General features: G+C 36.1%; 1 protein-coding gene across 7 annotated transcripts in view; it reads left to right on the top strand.

The window, feature by feature from the left end:
• SLC38A4 (solute carrier family 38 member 4) overlaps positions 1-22,938 on the top strand; it is a 70,215-nt gene that overhangs the window by 13,096 nt on the left and 34,181 nt on the right. The window contains exons 1-2 of one of the 7 annotated variants that reach the window (XM_082349422.1): positions 14,159-15,792; positions 16,000-16,047. The exons of 2 other annotated variants lie outside the window; for them this stretch is intronic. The gene's annotated coding sequence lies outside the window, so the exon portion shown is untranslated. Of the gene's footprint in view, positions 1-14,077; positions 15,793-15,999; positions 16,048-22,938 lie in introns of those variants that run through there. 4 more of the 7 variants (XM_082349425.1, XM_082349426.1, XM_082349424.1 and 1 more) reach the window with 4 other exon arrangements.

Here is a 22,938-nt window from a genome sequence, read left to right as displayed (position 1 = left end):
AAGTTGAAATTTAATTGTATTTATCATTGTCAATTTAAAATATGTAATAATATCAATGGTGATATTTTTACTTTTATGAGTGTAAAAATATTTTACAGATTCACTCAGGATTGGCCCCAACCCCGGAAACCATATCTTCTCTTAAGCTATTTAATTACTCAACCTGGAATTCTCCCATCATGGACTTTTCAGGAATTTGATCCTTTCAACTGGTGAGAGGTTATTCTATACCCAGATCCCCCAATCCCTCTGAACTATTACTTCCTACACTGTCACTTTTTAAAAATTTTGATCAGAATTGAAAAAAAAGCCAGTTTGTACCCTTTGTAATTATGTGTATAAAGTCCGGAGTTTCTAGACTTGTAAATATTCTGTTTTGCAAAAAAATTAGAAAAACAGATCAATAGCCCGTAAGAATACATTTTTTTTTACTCCTTTATTCTGCATCAAAATTAAGTGAGAAAAACAGATGAAGACAGCCCACTTTTGAATTACGGAAAGTATGGAAATAGTCAAGTGTGTTGGGCTTCAAATTTCACGGAATTTGAGCAACCAAATATACCAAATATTGAAGCCGAAAGAAGGTCCAGTCACCTGCCCACCTGACAATAAAGCACCAATCATTTTCTCACCATAAAAATAGAAGAAATGTTTTATACGTGTTCTTTAGAAAGATGTAGAGTGATTTTTTCCAGGTTCTACAAGATTCGCTTTTAACAAATACACTTCAAACATGTATGTAAAGTATCGTGCAAAATAAAAATAAGGCGTTATAGTTACAGATCATGTTTTTTTTAATATTTATTTATTTATTTTTGGCTGTGTTGGGTCTTCATTGCTGCGCGCGGGCTTTCTCTAGTTGCTGAGAGCGGAGGCTACTCTTCGTTGCGGTGCGTGGGCTTCTCATTGCGGTGGCTTCTCTTGTTGCGGAGCACGGGCTCTAGGCACTTAGGGCTCAGTGGTTGTGGCACGCGGGCTCAGCAGTTGTGGCTCACAGGCTCTAGAGCGCAGGCTCAGTAGTTGTGGCACACGGGCTTAGTTGCTCCGCGGCATGTGGGATCTTCCCGGACCAGGGCTCGAACCCGTGTCCCCTGCATTGGCAAGCGGATTCTTAACCACTGCGCCACCAGGGAAGTCCCAAATCATGTTTTTTTTAAAATGGTAGTCATTAACCCAAATTCTTACATTGCTGTGGTTGTGTCTTCTTTGCCAGAGTCACTGTCATACATCCAAATATCCCACACCTTTCAGATTTCTTTTGTAAATAATAATAATAGTAGCAATAATAGGCACTTAGAAACAGTCTAAGTATAATATTTGGAAATGTTCTTATGGCCCCATATTAAAATGTTATTACTATACACATTTCCATTTTGCAAAATATCTAATCTGGACCTGGATAACTAACATATTTTTGTATGTTTCTTTAAAAATAGTTCTCCTTGTCTTAGAAACACATATAGGCTTTGTGTTGCAATGGTTGCTATGGCAATTCTGTATATTTTAATAAATACCAGACCAGAGTAAACAGATACCACAGCAGGCCGAGGTAGCTGGAAACATTAAGATCATGTCAGCATTTCTGTTATAAATTATATGTCTTCAGGATTTCCTACATGCGAAATGTTAACTCCAAAGCAAGTTAACACGAGGCAATGAATGCTAATGCTTAAGAGGCTGATTATTTTAAGGAGCCCACGAAAAGAAGCTATTTCTCCTGGGGATCTGTGAATATTGCAAATAATGAAAGTTTGGGGACCATTCCTGGAATGTTTGCCAGTAGGCTTAGGAACTAAATTTGCCACCTGGTTTTCAGCCAAGAATACGGAATGAAATGTGTAAATTGGGGTTTAGTTAATATATGATAACTATTCTTCTGAATCAAAAATAATCTACTGTTTAAGAAGGTTCTCATAAAAATATTAAGTTCCTAGGCTATTTTATGTGGTTCACCGATTTAAAAATATACAACCAACAACAACTATTAATATTTCTATATCTGTATCTCTATTACTATATCCCAAGCCCTGTTCTAAGCTCTGTACATGTATGATCCCACTTTCAGAAAAGTAAATGAAGAATACACATGCCTTCTTTAGTAAGTTACTGTGTTCTGTGCAAAAATAAGAAAAGAAGGAAAGAAGGAAAGAGAGAAGGAAGGAAAAAGTAATAGAATAAAAAATAAAAAGTCTTAATTTATCAGTCTACTCAAGATATAAAACAAAGGTCATCTCCATTTGATTCATAGAGCTATATATAGAGAGCAAGATAGGTGCTTTCTAACCCTTTAGAATCTTTGAAAAGTTATTTCCTCCCCGCCCTCACCAAATCTACTCAGTATAGGCATACTGTCTCATGTACATCTTGTGTCAATTACTCTCAAATAATTTCAGTGGTCACAGCATAGACTAACTAAGTATGATTAGATGAGATAATGCAAAACTTTGAAAGAAAATTGTTGCTTAAACATTTTTGGTGGAAACTCATGCGCCAGGAGGCCATGTGACCGCATCTGTTTCTACACACTGAAAATGCACTTGTACATACACCTAAACATTCCTCATGGGTAGATCTAAACTTGGTGATAATGCAAATAGAAGCTGAATACTTTTATTTGCTGAAATTCTAGGAAAAAAAGAATAAACAGAATCTCGCTGTTTTCACTCTAGCTGGAGTGAGAAGACATCTAAAAATGTGTTTCATCTCTTTGCCACATATTTCTAAATCCTTATATGAGTGCAATAAAAAACTAACTATACTGGATATTAAAGAAATATTTAAATAATATTTCTTGTGACTAAAACATGACCAGAAAACACTGAGTAAAATCCATAGGGGATTTTTCAACAACTCACTGCAGCCTCATTTTTTCTGTTTCATATCATAGTTCTTGCTCCTGTTGATGTTTTTCTTAATTGGGCATGGGACGGACAAAAATCTTGTTTACTTAATGATTGCCCCAGGAAAACCAGTCTACGTGACTGCACATTGGACAGTGAATAATGCAACAGATTATTTATTGTTATCCTACCAACAAATAGTGGGACCGATTTAAAAACAACAGCTAGGCTTCCCTGGTGGCACAGTGGTTGAGAATCTGCCTGCCAATGCAGGGGACACGGGTTCGAGCCCTGGTCTGGGAAGATCCCACATGCCGCGGAGCAACTAGGCCCGTGAGCCACAACTACTGAGCCTGCGCGTCTGGAGCCTGCGTTCTGCAACAAGAGAGGCCACGATGGTGAGAGGCCCGCGCACCACAATGAAGAGTGGCCCCCGCTTGCTGCAGCTAGAGGAAGCCCTCGCACAGAAATGAAGATCCAACGCAGCCAAAAAATAAATAAATAAATAATAATTAAAGGTGCTAATAATTAAAAAAAAAAACAACAGCTAAATTTATGTTATAAAAATTAAACAGGGTTGTTGAGACCATGAGTCTTAGTAGTCTGGATAAGTATGAAGCCTCAAGACATCCATATTGATGTAGTAAATATACTTAAACATTATTCTGTTTAGGAGAAAGACAGAGACTGATGTCAGTATATTTACACTCATGTGGGAGCAGCTCCATATGTCAGCAACTGGAAGACCATCTGTTTGAAAGAGGAAGAGATGGAAAGAAAGTAAAATATCAGAGTGGACATCACCAACTTCTACCAGTTTTATGTTTATTCCCGTTTCTACCCACAGCACCTGGGAAAAAAATGGTCTGTTCCCCAAAGAGCATAAGAATATTTGATAAGAACACTAAAGATTTTTACATAATGTTGTTTTTCATTTCTATAAAGCTTTCTGTTTGAAAACACCTGCATATATGTTTTCTCATTTCTAAATTTCTAAGGAAATTGACCTGAATGTACTAAAAAATTTGACACAACAGTGTTCTAGACTTCAACTCAAAATCTAACCAGTCTTATCTAGGTTAACCTCAAATGAATGAGAAGTAGCATACGCACATGCTTGTAAGACTTCCCTGTATTTAAGAGGTGCAAAGATGGAAGCTGTGGGTCCGGTTTGATCAAGAAGGTGCCTCAAAGAGAGCCAGTCATCCAGTCACGTTGCCAGCTTATCCAGACACTGATTCATAATGACTAAAAAGGTCTTACCATTGAATCAACTGATTCTGATTAGAGCAAAACTATGTGGCTGGACAATTTGAGAATTAGTATGAAAATGCCAGCCATCTCAAATCCCAGAGTGTAAGCAAAAGGTAGACCATTTACTGTGGCATCTGGAACATGCGTCTTGGTACGTTTGGGGGTCTTCGTGTTTTGTCAGTCTCACAGAAAAAAAAAAAAAAAATCCAAAGCAAAGCCAAATCAAACCTTCCGAAATCTACTAGCACGTTTGCATGTTTAAACACTGGCTCTGAGAGCAGGTTCAGGGGTAAATATGTACCATGGTGCCGTTCAGTTTCACAGGTTGGTTGGTTAATGTTAAACAAACACAGCTTGCAAACCATGTCTTATTACGAGGTTGTTTTCTGAGATTCCATGGGTCAGGGTCAAAACCTGCCATTTTCTAGCTTTTCAACAGCGCTAATCAATATTTTAACAGATGAAATAATAGTCTAATAAACAGTGACAATACACTTCCAAAGCAAAAGGTGTTGAAACCAATTTAATTCTATGAGCAATTTTGCTAATGTCGCATTACCCTTATAATCAAACAGCCATAAAAATACTTTTTATGTTTATAATGCTTAAATATCCATTGTCTCATTTTATCCTCACAGTCATAATGGTTCTTATTAGACCCAGTTTTAATGAGAAAACTGAGTTCTAGAATATTTACATGCCTTTATCTACTTTTCAACAAAGACTTATTCAGTAGGTACCATACTAGATTTTGAAGTTAGTGACAATTCCTTAAGTATACACATCTAACAAATATTTACATGTTTACGATGTGTCAGATACTCTTCTAAATGTTCTAGAAATAGGGACTTAGTTAATCCTCATGACAGCAGGGTGAGGTAGGCACTATTATTATCTCCTTTTTACAGAGGAGGAAACTGAGGCATGGAGATAGCAAACAACTTGCCCAAAGTCAGGTGGTCATTAAGTGGCAGGAATCAGATTTAAGTCTAGGTAGTCAAGGTCTAGAAGCTATAGTAGATTCAGTTCCACTGAATAAGACGAAATGTCTGCTCCTGAGGACTTCAAAATCTAGAAGGGCAGACACATAGACAAATATGCTAGTACAGCATGTAGGCCTAATAGCAAAGCTTGTAGGAAGCAGAGATAGCACAGAGGAGGGAGGGATTAATTCTACTTTGTAAAGTCTCTCAACTAGTAGATAGCAGAATGGGGATCACATCTGAATCCTTGAATTTGGACTCCAGAGTCAGTGTGCTCTCCATTTCATAGGGTAACTCCATGTTTAGTAAAAGAATTTGGAATTACCGTGAGAAAACAGCAATGCACTTACAGGACAATAGCATATGAACCAAAGGATAAAAGCTGAGTTTTTTAAATAGGGAAAAAAAGCACTGTGGATCCTAATAGATATAATTATAAACATAGATACAAATCTCTCTATATATGTAACATAGAATGTATAATGTAATATACATGTAGATAACCACAGAACTCTTGTGTATCTCAACTCAACTGTAAAGCTCTCCAGTTTTTCTAAAGCTTGTGGTCGGTCAGAAAAAACAGTGCCAGATGTTCAGAAGTAGAAGGAGAGCCTAAAGGGGAAAACCTGATGGCATCGTTCTGGGTGTATAATAGGTGTTCAGTGTTTACTCCCTAATTGAATGATTGATTGATTGACTGACAGAAAACAGGAAAGGGAAAGAAAAATAAAGATTAAAGGCAGTTCATTTCATTATTCACCTTTTAACTTGGTAAAAATTTTGATAAAGAGAATTAATTAACTCTAAATATTTAGAATTGGAATTTTATGTCAACATATCAGAATTTTATGTCCAATGTGCCTCTAGTGGACAACCACTTTGTTATTTCTTTGATAGCTATATAAGTGTGGCTACAATCTATTTACATTTCTAAGTTTTGTGGTCCAAACAGTGGCAAAAGGAACTCAATGGGAAGAAAGAAAGAACAGTTTTGCCAGTTTGAACTATAGTCACGTTTATAAGTGTATTTTCAGCACATATGAGATCCTCAATAAATGAATGAATGAATTCCATTTGCTTCTTCCAATGGTCTTGTTGTCACCCAGGAATTATATACTTTTTAGAAACGAGAAAACAAGGCCCAGAGAGCTTACTGAGTTGATAGTTCCACAGCTAGTAAGTGATGGAGTGAACCCAAATCTTCAGAATCAAGTGCAAGGCTAAATGTCAGCATAACGAAAGAGGAAGGCCTTGTTCAGCCATTCAGATTCTTTGGGTGTCAGAGGTTAGAGGGATGAATAGATACAGTTTCAACACAAAAAAGGTGAGCTCCTCTCAGACCTCCTCTGAAAAAGCTGTTAAAAGCCTTAGGCTTCAAAGGAAATGTCCTTTTAAACTTGAAAAAAGGCCACAAGCAAAATTATTTTCATCAATATGATTGTCTTATGCCCATGTAAAAATCAAATTACCCATCATTAAAAAGCAAGTATCAATCTTCCAATTGTTATTTATAATACTACACTAGATACTATAAAAAAAAGAATTAGAGACTATAGATGCTTGCAAATCAGGACATTAATATTACTGAATAAATTAGTCATATATAATTTACTTAGTTATCAATCTTTACTCAGATGTATTTTTAAAATAATTAAGAAAAGTTTAAATAGGTTGCAACTTAGATTCTAATTTAAAAAATAATCTTCAAATATCTAGGAATGTGGGAACTCCCTGGCGGTCCAGTGGTTAGGACTCTGCACTTCCACTGCAGGGGGCACAGGTTCGATCCCTGGCTGGGGAACTAAGACCCCACATGCCACGCAGTGTGGCCAAAAAAAAAAAAAAAAAAAAAAAAATCTAAGAATAACTAAAGAGTCAAGATTTCTATAGTTAAAAATTCAACTCCTGTAAGTCTTGTAATTAACTCCTTTTTCATATATTTTACATAATTTGAAGCAAAATACCTCATGAACCCGAATTTTTCTGTTCTTAGCCAAATTATAATACAACAAACCTGGTAGTCCGAACACAGAGCAGAGGCCCCAGCCCACTTAAACACGCCAAGGACGCAATGCACTCAAGAATCGCCTCGTGCTTCCCTGGTGGTTATGACTGTTTGCAGTAACCTTAATTATCACCATTCCTAACAAAGCACATTTTCTTCACATAGCTGAAACTGTGAGCTCTATGAGGCATTGCTGGGCTGGTCTTTTTTATGAACTCATTTGAACTGAACAGAACAAAGAAAAGACATGGCCCCCTGACCCCCTGTGTTCCCACCAGTGACCTCTGCAGTCGTGTTTCTCAGCGTTCCAGGAACAACAGGCAGCCAGGAGCAGCTTCTTACCTCCTTGCCCCTTCTCATGCTGTCCCTCTGTCTGCAGTCTGCTCCCAATGCCATTGCGCCTGGCCAGCTCCTGTTTATTCTTTCAGTCTGAGCCTAGCTGTCACCTTCTCCAGTAAGTCTTCTCTGTCCTTTTCAAGCTGAGTTGGGTGCCACACTTCTCCGACCCCTCAGTTCCCACGGGCGTTTCACCTGCCACGTTATAGCATCATGACCTACTTAAGCAATGGATTCCCTGGAGATAGCAGGGCTTCTTGAGAGCAGAGACTGGGTCTTATGTTTCTGTCTGTCTTGCCTGAGACCCTACCATGAAGCCTGACACATAGGTGTTCAATAATATTTATTGAATGCACAAATGAAGATGACTGCTTACTAAGCTATAATAGAAATTGACTATCTCACAGCATTATGAGAAAACACTGAGGCTCCAAATATATTTAAAACCCCATTTTTCTCAACAATATTTTGAGATCTCTTAGAGTACCTCTTGCTGATGGGGAAAAAACCAATCCATCCCTCCAGAACAGACTGGACATGTATAATTTCATCTAGACCCTAAATAACTCATAAGTGCCCATTCAGAGTTGAAGATTTTTTTAAAGAGAGTTGATTGTTCCTAGTCAAGCACCGAAAATATTCTCACTAAGAATAGAGGTTTAGCTAGTGGCTCATGTCTGGCATTGATTAACAATTGTTACAAAACCTAAGAGAGGAACTCTTTGTTTTTGTTGCTTTTGTTTTTAATAATGTTTATTGTTTTTCTCATAGTGAAAGTAATCCATACTTTTTAAAGGTTATTTGGAAAATATAGATGAGAAAAAAACCATTATCAACATTTTCACAATCTGGAAATATCCACTCTATATTTTGATATGTGTTCTTTCAGGCATTTTTCCCTTTGCCTGAAAAGGGAAATATTATATTATACATATAATATATAAAAAATATATGTTTTTATATATTATATGTATAATTTTAAAAACAACACAGGGAGCATATTACTGTTAGATTTTGTATCTTGCTTCTGAAAACTTATTATAATTATAATTTTCCGATATCCTTATTATTCTTTGAATATTCTTTGAACACATCATTGGTAATTACTGCTTAATATTCCGGGAATGCAGCACTCTATAAAAGGACTAATGGCTCCTTACATATAGCATGGACTTTCACTTTACCATCTCACAATTGGCTCTGAGAGTAAGAAGGAACTACTGCATTTTAATATATGGTAGGATCCTCAATTAGAATAATTATTAGACTATTTCTTGTTGCAACCCTTAAATAAATTCTAAAGAATTGTTTTGGATGCACAGATTGAATCAGTACATTTAATAAAGGCTTTCATTCAAAATTTATACAGTACCTACTATGAACCAGGCATAACCTAATATTAATAAGGTAAACAAACAAAACAGATTGCTTACAACTAATCTAAATTGTCTGTCTAGACATACTTGAATCCATCCCCAAACCTTGTAAATATACCATCTGCCCTTCTACTGCTGTCCTGAAGAATAAGGTCAAGACATTTACTTTTTCTGAATCAGCCTTTCTTATATTTAAAGAAAGATTTGTGCTACCAACTTTATATCCAGCCATCCAGGAAGTATAATTCCTAACTCATGCAACGCATAAAGAACAAAAAGTTCAGTGAATCTTGTCATGCTGGACACTGCTAACACCTGTAGCAAAGGACAGTACATCTGTACAAGCATGCTGCAAAGAGCTCTGACCGCAACATGGCTGGGCCCTGGGGTTGCTTACAGCTCAGCGAGAGAGAGCTCCCTGGGCAGAAACCTGCCCTCTCACTGAGGAGACCTGACTCAGGAAAACCTCTGCATTCCCTGAAAAGTCCATTAAGAAAGGTCAGCATCACTATTATATGTCTTATTCTGCTCAAAAATTCCTTTGAAGAACACTTTATGGTGGACTTGCATTCCTTATTTCAATATACTGGTGAGCCCACTTGAGCATATCTTTTGTTATTAGGGGCACTGATTCTTTTACAGGATGGTTTCATGTCATCACCTTTTCGGAGAGCCCCTTCCCTTTAAAAATTCTACTGTGTGCTCTTCTGTCTCCTTTGCCCTCTATCTCCTCCCAGTCCAGCCAGGCAGCCTATTGGGTCCCAGCTCTAGAAACTGTTGGTTTTCTGAATTGAAGCAAGATGACACCAGATTTACAAAGTCCAATCACTGATGAAATTACAAAAAACAAATGCATAGAAATTGTTCTGGAAGAGAATTTGCTTTGAAAGGAAAGGGATGGGAGAGACTACGAAAGAGAGCAGTGGAAATTAACGTGCTGCTGCCCGAATAGGATGTAATTTTTAAACCATCAATTGCTATTAGTTAGAAAGGCAGTCGACTCAATTTAGCACCATATTAATACTGTATTCTGTATGAAGAACTTAAATTAACAATGTGATTTAGTTATTTAGGAAGTGTTGTTGTAACTTAATCATTATAATCATACATCTCCTAGCAGGGCTATTTTCTCAAGCAGGCATTTTAAAGGATAAGAATCATTCTTTAAGGCCAGCTTTTAAGAGCTCTAATTTAACATTTAGAATTTCAGTACATTATTTAAGTTATAATCACCCATAAACCACACAGACCTTTTTATCCTTCTTCACCTTGGTGTATTTGCTTAAGCAGAAGCCTGGAATGAACTTGTGATACCCTTTTCTCTGCATCATTTCCATGTGGGATCAAGAAATGAAATGGACCAGAAAGATTTGAGTTGCTTGAAAGGCAAAATGGAGAGAACAAAATATCATGAACAACATGAGCTGTCTTCTAACTAGTTTTTTTTTTTTTTTCGTCAGCTAAGGCTAAAAGGAATTTTCTATTTAGGTCTGCGGCCAAGTCAGTAAGTTTGTCAACCTGCACCAAACTTGTTTGCTAATTTTGCAACACAGTGACTATTCAAACATTTCCAAAATGCTCCATTGTATAACTGTAAAGGTGGTTTAGTCTGGGCTCAAGAGAGGGGGATGCCGTCAACCGAGCAATTTCCTCAGCACACGTGGGTGTTGCCCTTCTCTTGGTCAGGGAGGTTTTTTCGAACAGAAAAGCAGGGCCTCTCCCAGGGGCCAGGGCTGGGCAGCCTTTTGAGGTCTCATATTTGAGAGGGTCCCAAATTTAGACTTTTTGAAGTTATCATCAAATAAGGCTATTCATTAAGTCACTTGTATTATATTTGTGTTGAGGTGTTATTTTGTGAAATAGGATCATTGAAAAATGTATGACAATTTAGAAACCCCGTTGAGGATTTTTAAAAAATTTAAAAAGTATATTTGGAGCCTCAAAAAATAGAAGTGGCCTAAGCTTCCATAGATATCTGAGAGCCTCTGCTGAAGGGGAATTAGAAAATTATTCATCTTTATTTCTATGTTTATAATTAATTTGGTATATAGCTTTTGGGGGTCATATTCATATTTTTTTTGTAGTCCTTATTTCTTTTTCTGTAAATTGAGATTAATAATTTCATAACCATGAAGAGAGAGACCTACAGCATGCCTATGCTTCCCTCACTCTGCAGGAAGGACCTACGTGCTCAGGTCACCTCTAGGATAACATGAATTCTGCTATTTGAATGATTTACGAAGATTTCTGCAATATTTCTGTATGGCTTTTCTTCGTTTTCTTTTTTGCATGTATTCATACTAAGAGAGATAAGATGAAGAATTTGGAGGGCCAAAGAGTGACATCAAAAAAGATCACAAATGTTCTTCATCACTCTAAGCCTGAAACCCAAAAGCCAGAGAGTAAATCCTATGTTAAAAAGAAGTAATCAAAATCTTGTTTCTAACTGCAGCTGTGCTAGTGTTTTCCATTTCTAGGAGTCATTTGGTCAGACAGACGTTTACCTATAATACTATAAAAAAAAAAAGAAAAGTTGGATTAATGCACATTTTGTCCGTATTTGGAAGCACTAATATTGGCTTTTGGATAAGAACAGACCTATAATCTTGGAAACTGACCTACTTTATCAGATTTTGAGTTTACAAATCTAAAGCCTGGAAATGATAAAATTCTCTTCTTGGAAATTAAGACATCATAAAGACACAGAAAACTTAAAAAGAAACAGAAGCAAGGAAAAAGGTAGGTGACCTAAAGGGAAATTGAAGTAAGAACAAAGAAAAGTAAGTGAGTACAGATAGAAAGGCAATACAAAATTATTAAAAATTAGGTCATTTTGTTTCTTAGTTGTTACTGTTTCTACCCATCTTCTTCCAATTTGACTATAACCACATTGTATTTCCAAGTATTATTTTGTCCCATGACTAAAATTAGAAATTTGGGTACAGTCCTGATGAGAACAAGAGGTTACCTTTCCCAGTGTCATTGGAAAATGCCATGATGATCTGGCTAAGGGATTGTTTTTTTAATTGTTGACCAATTTTAACTTTATCCAGCTGGAAATTTCCCTTCGAAGAAATCGATGAAGGTAGAAATTTGAAACAAGATGAGCAATGCTTTTAAGTATGGGCAAGAAAAAAAAACCTGATTCAATGCATGGATGTGATCTGAATCAGTTTATTTTGAGTCAGCAATTTTGTACTTTTAAGAGATAACATATTGGGATATACATTCTAGGACCTTCTCTGTACTATTTGAAAATAATAGCCACAGTTTAATGGGAGGGGTCCTGAAATGGGTGAGTTACCACCATATATTCTCCTTCTCTATGTAAAGAAATATGAAGATTTTATTGCAAGTTTCTTATTTCTCATAGAATGATCACATAAAATTCACAGCATGTGATAGTGAAAGTGATAAATGGAAACAGTAGTGCAAGAAAGAGTCAAACTACCACTGACCCCACTTTAAATCCTTTCCATCTGCCTTCTGTTCTGCCATGATTCTCAGACAGGCAAATATCACCAAAGCCCAGCCATCAGTCAACCTCCTCCGCATCCTCCTTGCCCCTATCTCTAGCTCCACCCTATCATCCCATCTTATTTCCTTCCCTGCTGATTCTATGATTTTCTTCAGAAGCCTTCAAGAGATTCTGATCACAAAAATCTGAGTCCCAAGATTTAACGCCTTTTACAGCCTGGACTATTCCGTTCTATTCCGTTTTGCTCTGAAAAGTCTCTGCTGCAGCCAGACTACTTTTCACTGTTGCCAGAATATGCTTTTATCATGTCTACAATCTGCATCCAGGATGCCACTTCCTTTCCTCTCTACCCGTTGGAATCTCACCTGGACTTTAAGGCCCTCTTCTAGGTCCTTAGGCTCCCTGAAGTCGTCTTGGATGGCCTCAGCCCCTGGGGACTTTTCATCTTCTGGAATCCTATGGCATATGGTGCAATTCTGCTAATATTAATCATGTTATAATTTGGGAAGCCAGGTATCCCTTTAAGTGGACATATTTTACCACCTGCAAACTACCCCCCTACCCTGACCAAGTTTCATATACCTGTTGTTGGTGGCACTTATATGAATTCCTTATGTGAAGGACTTGCTTCATTATTCACTACCCACATATTTTTCATTTTATTCATTTCATTTTCATTTTATTCATTTTTTAAAATTCTGTACATATTCTGGTCCATTACCTCTTTGTACAGCGATGCTTGAACCAAATCAGAACCTAACAGAATATATAGCATTTGCACTTTTTAAAAATCAAAAGAGAATAATCTATTACCAAATATATATATGAAATCACATTATGATATGATTTTAAGAAATGTTCAGGACATGAAACTATAATGTTTTAAGTCTGTATTTTCCTTTTGAAAGGAAAGTTACTGTGAGTTTTGTCAAGACCAGACCATACATTTCTTCATTAATTTTTGCATGTCTAAACATGCCAAATATCTAGGGGAAAAATAGTTAAATAACAAAAAAGTTCCTAAGTCATTTTAATTCAGCCAACTTTTGTCAAATTAGTTTTTGTATGTGTGTTTTTGATTTTTGAGTCAATGTTAGGAAAGTTCTGTGATAAGAATTTTGCAATTAGAGTAGGTGCTAAAGAAATAAGAAAAGAATGAGGTGGATGGAGTTAGAGTCTGTCATACAGAGTGAAGTAAGTCAGAAAGAGAAAAACAAATACAGTATGCTAACACATATATACGGAATCTAAGAAAAAAAAAAAAAAAAGGCCATGAAGAACCTAGTGGCAAGACGGGAATAAAGACACACACCTACTAGAGAATGGACTTGAGGATATGGGGAGGGGGTGGGGTGAGATGTGACAGGGTAAGAGAGTGTCATGGACATATATCCACTACCAAGTGTAAAATAGATAGCTAGTGGGAAGCAGCCGCATAGCACAGGGATATCAGCTCGGTGCTTTGTGACCGCCTAGAGGGGTGGGATGGGGAGGGTGGGAGGGAGGGAGATGCAAGAGGGAGGAGAAATGGGAACATATTGTATGTGTATAACTGATTCACTTTGTTGTAAGGCAGAAGCTAACACACCATTGTAAGGCAATTATACTTCAATAAAGATGTTTAAAAAAAAAAAAGTATGCATGAAGCACGGTATCTGGTACAAATGCTTTTACTGTTATTAGAAATATTATAAGTACATTATTTAACTATGCCTCCCAATAAATGTACAGATATGGTATAATATCTCCAAACCCACGTATAGAAAATTGTGTTTCAAATATAAAAAATACCTTTGTTCATCAGAAGACTATTTCCTCACAACCTCAGAATGTAGCAGTATTTTTTTAAATAACAATATGATACCAAATTTAAAAAAAAAAAAAAAAGAAATCTGAAAAGACCCTTCATAGAAGTCTCTTATGTGTACATTTAATTTTAATCCAACACGCTAATTTGCTATAATTATTTAGTGAACTTGAAGATCAGAATTATATGGAAGCCAAAGCTTAAAATTTTAAAAGAAATAAAGCTGTAGGTGTTTATACATTTTTCTCCACCCTATTTTATATGAAGATATAGTATGAAATGGATTTCCACTATTAAATGGACTTTTACTAGAATACAAGTATTTCATTTTCTAACAATTAGTGCAGGTTTTTGCTTTCTTAATTTTGTACTCATCTGGTAACTTTGCAAACAGAAGGAAATCTTAAGTTGGAAAGATTATAATTAAATGATGGAAGTAATTTGAAAAGGAATATTCTTTAAATTTATCTGAAATTAAAATTAGTGTATTTATTATCATTTTTCCCCTAGACCGTAATAATTTTTATCTGATAAGGGACAAAACTACAAGGTAACTCTGAAAAATAAAGAAGCAGCTAACTAAAAGACAGATGAATGTAAACATACCATGATAAAGTTAATAGACCAAATGGGCACATTTAAAATGGAAAAGAGAAATGGATAACTGGACGTTTTGTTTAATGTTTAATGTCTTGCATCAACTTAAGAATTTCCTACTCAAAGAACAATGTTTAGTCGGTTTTTTTTTTAGAAATAGGCAATTGACACAACTGTTGCAATCTAGCATTCCTTCTGATTGGTTATCAGATAGTTTATCCATGTTATAAATATTAAAAAGGCAAAGAGCCCTTAATTCTGGATTGATTTTTTAATCTGTTTTTCTCACCTCACTTTCAGAATGTCTGCTTTATATATTTTCATAACAGAATGAATTATTTGCCAACATATTTGAACTCTTCCTCTAATATGTGGAAAGCCAAGTAGATTTTTTTGAAAGGGAGAAAATATCTGTTTAGAAATTCTTTAAAAACTCCAAATAGTGTTTTGCCTACTCAGCACACTGCCTTTGAAATGGTAGCAGAGGCTGACAGGGCTTATGATTTCCAACCTCACAGCACCTTGAGTAACTTGGTGCTGTTGGGAGTGTCTGTTATTCTATAACATTTCCTCTGAATAATATCGACAATTCAAAAGAAAATAACTCTTTTGCTATTCAATTAATATTGTCTATGCATTCTGATTACAATATTCATTAAGCAGTCTGACTCAGTTATTCTGGTATTATTTTACTTTTACTTAAGTAAGTTCATAAACCTGTTGAAAAATTAACATTTTGAGATTTATCAGTCAACCAACCTATAGAATCTTGATACAGAATGACACCAATCAAGAAAAAACTTTCAGTTAGTGAGTATTTTGTTGCATAAAAGCCAAAATTCTAAAAGCAAATAGAAATTGGTGTAACTGATGTTTAATCCAAATGTACAACAGTAAACTGATTTAGCTTCTCTTTTTTTTAAGAGCTGACGCAAGTTGGACGGAGGGAGGTGTTGGGGTGAGGTGGTGGTGGTGATTGGCTTGTCTAGTTCACTCCCACTGGTCTTTAAATCATTGTCTAGATCCCCAAAGGTTCACATAAGTCACCTCTGCAACAGGGGTCTGCCATTCCAAACAATTCCGGAAAGATTGCACAGGACTGGATAAATAATTAAGGTAAAACTGTTTTTACATGAAAACTTGCAGTGTTAAAATAATGCTTCCTTTCTTCTTTTTATGGTATTGATTATTTATTACAAATTAAAATGTTTGAAAATACTACTTGGGTAACTTTTTTTTTCCTCATTAAAAAAAGATCAATTCAATATAATGTCAGACATTGAAATTATTTACCCAGATCCTGATTGCAGTTTTCTTTTGCAGATAATTTTAGGTGGATAATAGAAAAGGGAAACATTGCAAAACCAGCAGGTAACAAGTGTTTAGTTATTTACATTTCCTGGTTAATCACTCTGAGGAGCCAACTTAATTTGTCTTAGGAAGATGTATAATGTTTGAGAAGTGCATTCTCAGTGTTATAACATTAAAGAGTTTCTTTATCTTGAAAGCAAAAACACCCACGAAAACTTAGTCTAATCAAAGAAGGAACATCACATCACTGCAGCAGATGTGAAAGGCTAAATGTTAGGGCTGCATCATCGTCAAATGAAAAACAAAAGTTGTGTCTTACCTTGTCTTCTTATGTAACCATTTTAGTGAAGGAGTATTTTTGCAGCAAATTTACTAGAAGAAACTGGGAGATTGAATAGAATATAAGCAAAGCTTTGGATTTGGAAGGACTGGAATCATTAAAAATTTGAGCTCTATTCCTCAAATTTATTAATCAGATGGGGAGAATTCTCAATGGATTTAAGTATCCTTGTATTTTGAGCTTCTTACAGAATGCATGGTGATTATTTTAATTAAATGCACACGTGATAACAAAACTGAGTGTTTTATAACTCGGTGAAAAATATTTGAAATGATATATATCATATTCATGGGTAACTTGTTGGATGAAAGAATTTTTATTTTTGACGAACTAAAGAAATTTAGGTATGTTTCCTGTAAAAGATGGCCATTTATTTTACAGGCCAAGATCTTCTATTTGTTCAGATTTATATTTAGATAATGTTTTGCGATTTTCTGGAAAGTCTTTATGTTTATACTCCTAGGAAGTATATCAGTAACTTTTAAGTACTGAGAAATGTAGTTTTGAGAGCTAAACTGTTGAGTTTTCTTTAACCATGTTATACAGTGTGCTTTATGGGTTATTGAAGCTATTATTTTTAATACATGAGTTACTTTAAAGAAAGTAAAAAAAATTTATTTTCAGAAGAAAAAAAGTAACTCTGGGGGTGGTCCAGTATCTATTATATAGAATGTAGACATTTTGGAACTTAGTGTATGCATAATTTATGACAGATTATTAAACATCATGTATTAACATGGATAGCATAAACAGTTCACTACCTTAATTTCATATATGCTACATATTGCTGTTCATTTCTGGAAACAAACTATTGTTTGGGAAAATAGGAACTAAAATTTATGCAGGAATTTCAGATATTTCTTAACATTTAAGATGACTAGAGAATCTATGTCTTTTTCTAAGAGCAGAGCTAGAAAATTTGTAAGCAAAATAATGTATTCAGATTTTATGAATAATCCTTTATACCTCATCAAAGGGCTGCTTTAATTCTTATATTAGCAAGCATGTAATATTCTTAGCAAAGGGACAAGACCTCAGCATAAGGTTATTTCCTTTAACTTTTCTAGTTCTCCCTTGATATTATTTCTAAGCTATGTCTAAGTAGAGGAAGGGAATGAAAAATGCTAAAATATTATCACCAGCAATAGGAAGTAGTCAAGTGAATATGGTCCTGCTATTATTGGCAGTTTCTTTTCTAAGACGTACATCAGACTGAATGACAGTGGATGCTTTTATGGAAGCTAATTTCTGTGAGAAATCATGCCGTAGGCTAATAAGCCATCTGAATATCAGTTTGTGACTAGAATGGCATTGTTGGGGAAATTGTTTAAGAGAATTTCACATAAAGGTAATATTAGGTTTATTTCATTGTCAAACCTATGTTCATTTATCTAAGATATATTTTGGATGTGAATTTAAATCAGTTCCTCGGATGCAAGGTAATTTGGCTTTTAGAAGCTGCAGGACCAGCTACTTCCTGCACACTCAACCAAAGTGTAAAATCTGCCACCTAAACCTAGATTTCAGAGTAGATTCATCAGAACTGGGTTGGCATGAAAGACAAAACAAATAGCGATGGTGGGAAATGCTAGCTCCTTTTTCACTTTCACTTATCGGGTAAAATAAATGCTTATAAATAATGTTACAAAGAAATGTTATACATAATGTTTAATAACTAGAAATTGGATACAAGGAATCAGCTATTTAGGACATCTGGCTGGCTTAATAAATATGACGAAAAAAAGTCTTCCAAATGGTGATAGTGTGCCAAATACTTTTGTTTCAAGTTTTGATTTTGCACCTTCATGAATGAGTGAAGTTAAATGGCAATGCAGAAGACCACTGCACCGGAATATCCAGTCTGTTTCTGCAGAATCTCCTTTGCAGAGAAACTTAACTTCATTAGCTAGAAAGGCTAGACTACCAAAAGTTGTGTCAAACCAAATCTGATTTCTCTTTTAGAAGAATTTTGAACATTCTTTGTCTAACAAAGCTGTTCTTTCTCTTGGGAACCAGAAGGAAACATTTCTATTTCACTTTGAAATATTAACCTATAAAGCTATAACAAGAATGTGTACTTGTATCTATAAAGGAGATCATATAAAGTTGCCTTGGTCTTATGAGAATGTATCACCAGGCACTGTGCTAGATGATGGGACTATGTATATATAGTCTACAAACCTGGCCCTGTTCCCACCTTCGTGAAATTTTTTACCTATTGGAGGAGACAGTTATTTATCAAATAATCATACAACTAAAAGTGTAAGTGCAAAGTGTAATAATTATTGTGAGGGAGAGGAGACCACACTCCATGGAGACATCCATACTCTAGATGTCGGGCCTCTCTGACCATGCGGCATTTAAAGATTTTCAGGTTCTTTTAGTTAACTTTGGGAGACACTTGGGGTAAGAATGCAAGGAAGGGCATTCCAGGCAGAGGGAACAGCATGTTAAAAGGTCCTGAGGTGGCAGTGAAGAAATGAAAGAAGCCCAGTGTATCTAGTGAGTAAGGGAGGATGTGATTCAATACAGGACTAAAGAGCTCTGTCTGGATTAAACTATGTAGAGCCTTACAGCTTATTAGGAAATTTGACTTTATTCTGAGAAGTGTTGAGAAAAATCATTTTGGGCCCTTTAGTAGGTAGTCATTTGGAATACCATAATGGTCATGGAGAGAGAAGTAGATGAATTTTAAATAAATGTTGCAAGAAGGATTGATAGGACTTGGTGATCATTGAACAGGGGAGGGGGGGTTCAGGACAGAGAATTGGAGGTGTCAATAGTGACAGCCAGATTCCACTTATGAGCACCTCTTATGAGGTGCCATGTACTGAGATGGGGAGCAGCAGAAGAATCTATGGCTATGAAAACTATATTATATTATATTATACTATACTATATTATATTATATTATATTGTTATATTATATTATATTATATTTATTATTATATTGTACTATGTTATATTACTATATTTTTCAATCACAGCGTTTGCCAACATCATTCTTTTCTAGCCTCCCCAGGCAGTGATTCACTGATTTGTTCAAAACATATTTACTCAGAGAGAAAAGTAAAAGTTATAATATAATAGTTGTTCAAACATCTGTTTTCTATACTAAACAGAATTCATCAGGTGCAGGGATTCTGTCTTATCCATGCTCTGTCTTTCATAGTTTCTGGCTCATATTCAATTCTCAGTATTTGTTGAATAAATAAATACCATCTTTAAAATACCTCCATATTGATTAAACATGTGATTAAGTTTTAGCAATTATGCTGTCGTCTAAATGCTTCAAAGGATGTACTTTGTGTTGCAGGCAAATGACTCAGAGTATCTAGTTTCTCGTCATGTTCTAATTCTTTTAAAACTGTGCTTTTAGCTATTGTTCCCTTAAAATAGGTAATAGAATTTTCAGAGCTAAAGACACGAGCTATGAAAATGTGTTCCAACTTTTGTGAGATGTCCCTTGACTGGGACCAATATTAGGTTTGGGGGCCAAGGTCTTAAACTACTATTTCATACTTCATGGGATCTATCTTACCATCTTCAAAAGAGAATGAAATAAGTGTTTTATATATGGTGAAAATAGTATAAGATTAGGTTTCAATTTTCTTATTTGTGAAGGAGTACCTACCTTGCTTACAATGTTGGTGAGAGTTTGAGACCTGTAAGGTCCTCTAACTGCTTATGGTAAATTGTATGCGTGTGTGGATATTCATATGAAATACTATACACATTTGCATGCAGATGTAGGCAGTAATTAAATTCTGATGATTGGGAGAGGGAAGAGGGATTTAAATTTATTGAGGGCTTACTACAAACCAAACTTTGCCATGCATAATATCATTTAAACCCTCACAATGCTTTATTCTCATTTGGCACATGGGATGACAGAAAGTCAGCAGTTAGTTAATTTGGTCAGGACTTACAACCAGTTCTATTTCTCACCAAAGCCAGATTTTCTGTTCCCTGTCTGGGCTTTAGTTCTCTGTAGTAGAGACAGCAGCACAGAGGTGGTGTAGCATAGAGGATGCTTAACCCCTCTGGACTTTCATTACCTCATCTGTAAAATGGGAATAAGAACAAAAACAGTACTTACCTCAGTAGGATGCTGTGAGAATTAAATGAGTTGATAGATGTGAAGTCCTTGTAATAATGTCTGGCATGTAGTAAGTACCATAAGAGTGTTTGACATTTTCTCTTTTGTTTTTAACCCTGGGATTAACATTGCTTAATGTGAATGAAATTAATGAGGTTCCTATGAATAAGTACAGTGTGAAATAGACTTTAGCTGAAGTCCCCAGGACTGCTGACATATATACTCCTGTAATCCCCCAGAGGGATTGACTAAGCAAATCGTGGCATGCAGGAGGGGGAGATCATTCCGGGCACAGTGACCTGAATGTGCAAATGGCCTGAGGTGGTAGAGAACTTGGGAAGTCCCTGAAATGGAAAGGAGGCCAGAGTAGCTAGTACAGCGAGGTGGGGAGAGTGTGGAAGGAATGAAGCCAGAAGTGAAGGGACCATGTGGAACCTTGTGGGCATGCTGAGAATCTTAGACTTTATCCTAAGAGTAAAGTGAAGACAATAAAAGGTTTTATGCAAATAAATGACATGATCTAAGTTTTGTTTTTAAAAGATCACTCTGGATGTTGTGTGGAAAATGAATGAGGAGGGAGAAAGTAGGCAAGAAAGGACTCAAGGCATCAATTACAATTGTTGCAATTGACAATGTAAGAAATGATGGTCGCTTGGACAAGACTGATGGTGTAAGAAAGGGAAAGAAGTAGCCTAATTTGAGAAATAATTTCTTTGTAAAATAAACTAGACTTTGGAAAAGACTGGAAGTAAGGGATAAAAAAAATTATAATAGAAGACTAATATTTCTGATTTGAGGAGCTGGATAAATGGTGACAACATTCTTTGGAGACGAAATATTGGAAGAAAGGGAACTGTCACAAGTTAGATTTTTAGACACATTGAATTTAAACTGCCTTTGAGATATGCAAGTGTATATCTGGACACTTGGAACTGGAGATCACAGTAGAGGCCTGGGCCAAAGCTGTGACTTGAGGAGTCCTTGGTTTATGAAGCTTTGAGAGTAGATTAAAATAGGGGGGCTTATGACCTACCTTTGAGGGATTCAAAGAATGAAACTTCAAACAAAATGGTACTTCTTAAGAAAACAAAACCACAAAAGTTCTGTAAAATAATAGCAGTGTCAAAAACAAATGGAAGTTTTAAGAATTCCTAGAAGCCAGGAAGCAGATAGCACTGGAAAACCTGTGAAAGAGAAAAGGAACTGGGATAAACCAGGTAAATGGGTTTTTCCAGAAGGACCCCAGTAGCGGTTCCAAGTTAAGTCAATATATACAAAGAGGTGGCGTGAATCACCAACAACCAATGACCAGCTGTTCACCAGGGAACCTTGGTTTGGACTCTTGGTCTGTTTGGGCTGCCTCTTTTGCCCAAAGGATAAGGCTGTAATCTAGTCTGAAAGAGAGCCTGAGAATGGACTCTATAATAAATATCAGGGCCTCCACAGCAGGCAAAAAGGGATAACAAGCAGGAATGTAAGCTCCACCAAAAGGGGAAAATACATCACTGTGTTTTTCTTCCAGAGGCACCTCGGCTACAGTGCCAGCTGTGTCTGTGAGTAGGGTCCTGCAGGTGCTCTGCACACAGACCAGGTGCATAGACGCCACTTACCCAGGACCCACAAGGGAGCAACCCATCAGTGTAATGAGCCTGCAAGATTTCAGAGAAACCCCAAGGACCAGCTTTCTAAGTTAACCAATATATTCTTCATTCACAAATATGAACAGACAACCTAGGATCGCTAAGAGTTTAAGGAAAACCAGGCATATGGAAGAGAAGAGGCCAAGGTTAACCAACAGAATAACTCCAGAAAAAAAAGCGTAATTTAGGGGACAAAAAGAGCTTTTGGAAACTTCTAATCAATAGCCTTAGAAAGGATTGAGTAAATACTGCATCTGTAAAACAAACAAAAAAAGATGTTATGAAAAGAGAGGAAGAGACTGAACAGATTCTCAGACATTAAAAACATGAGTGTGAAAAATAATTAGTGGGCAGGTTGAAAAATAAAATGGGTACAGCTTAAAAGTAAACAATGTTTTTCTACTCTACTCTTAATACTTTCTTCTGATACCAAAAGTATGGGGTTTTCTCACACTGACAAATTCTCCCACACCAGCTGGGAGTCCTACAATTCAGTCAGTTCTGACACTATTTCCTGGAATCAGCATCAGATCCCACAGGTTAAGGGCTCAGTCCCACAAGATTGCCTCCACCTCAGATGCAATGGCAAGTCCAGACCTCCTGTACTTCTGGCCAGCTGGCTATAAATCAGATTTAATAATTTTCTAGAATTGCTCACAGAACTCAGGAAAACAGTTTACTTACTAGATTACTGGTTTATTGTAAAAGGATATAATTCAGGAACTGCCAGATGGCAGAGATGCATAGGACAAAGTATGAGGGGAAGGATCTCAGAGCTTTCATGCCCTTGCCTGGTACGCTACCCTCCTAGCACCTCCATATGGTAACCAATCCAGAAGCTCTCCAAACCCCTTTAGTTAGGATTTTTTATG

Source organism: Balaenoptera borealis, assembly GCF_965194805.1.
Source record: "Balaenoptera borealis genome assembly, chromosome: 13".
Taxonomy (NCBI): domain Eukaryota; kingdom Metazoa; phylum Chordata; class Mammalia; order Artiodactyla; family Balaenopteridae; genus Balaenoptera; species Balaenoptera borealis.
The sequence above is the reverse complement of the archived record's forward strand: the minus strand, read 5'-3'. Positions and strand labels throughout refer to the sequence as shown.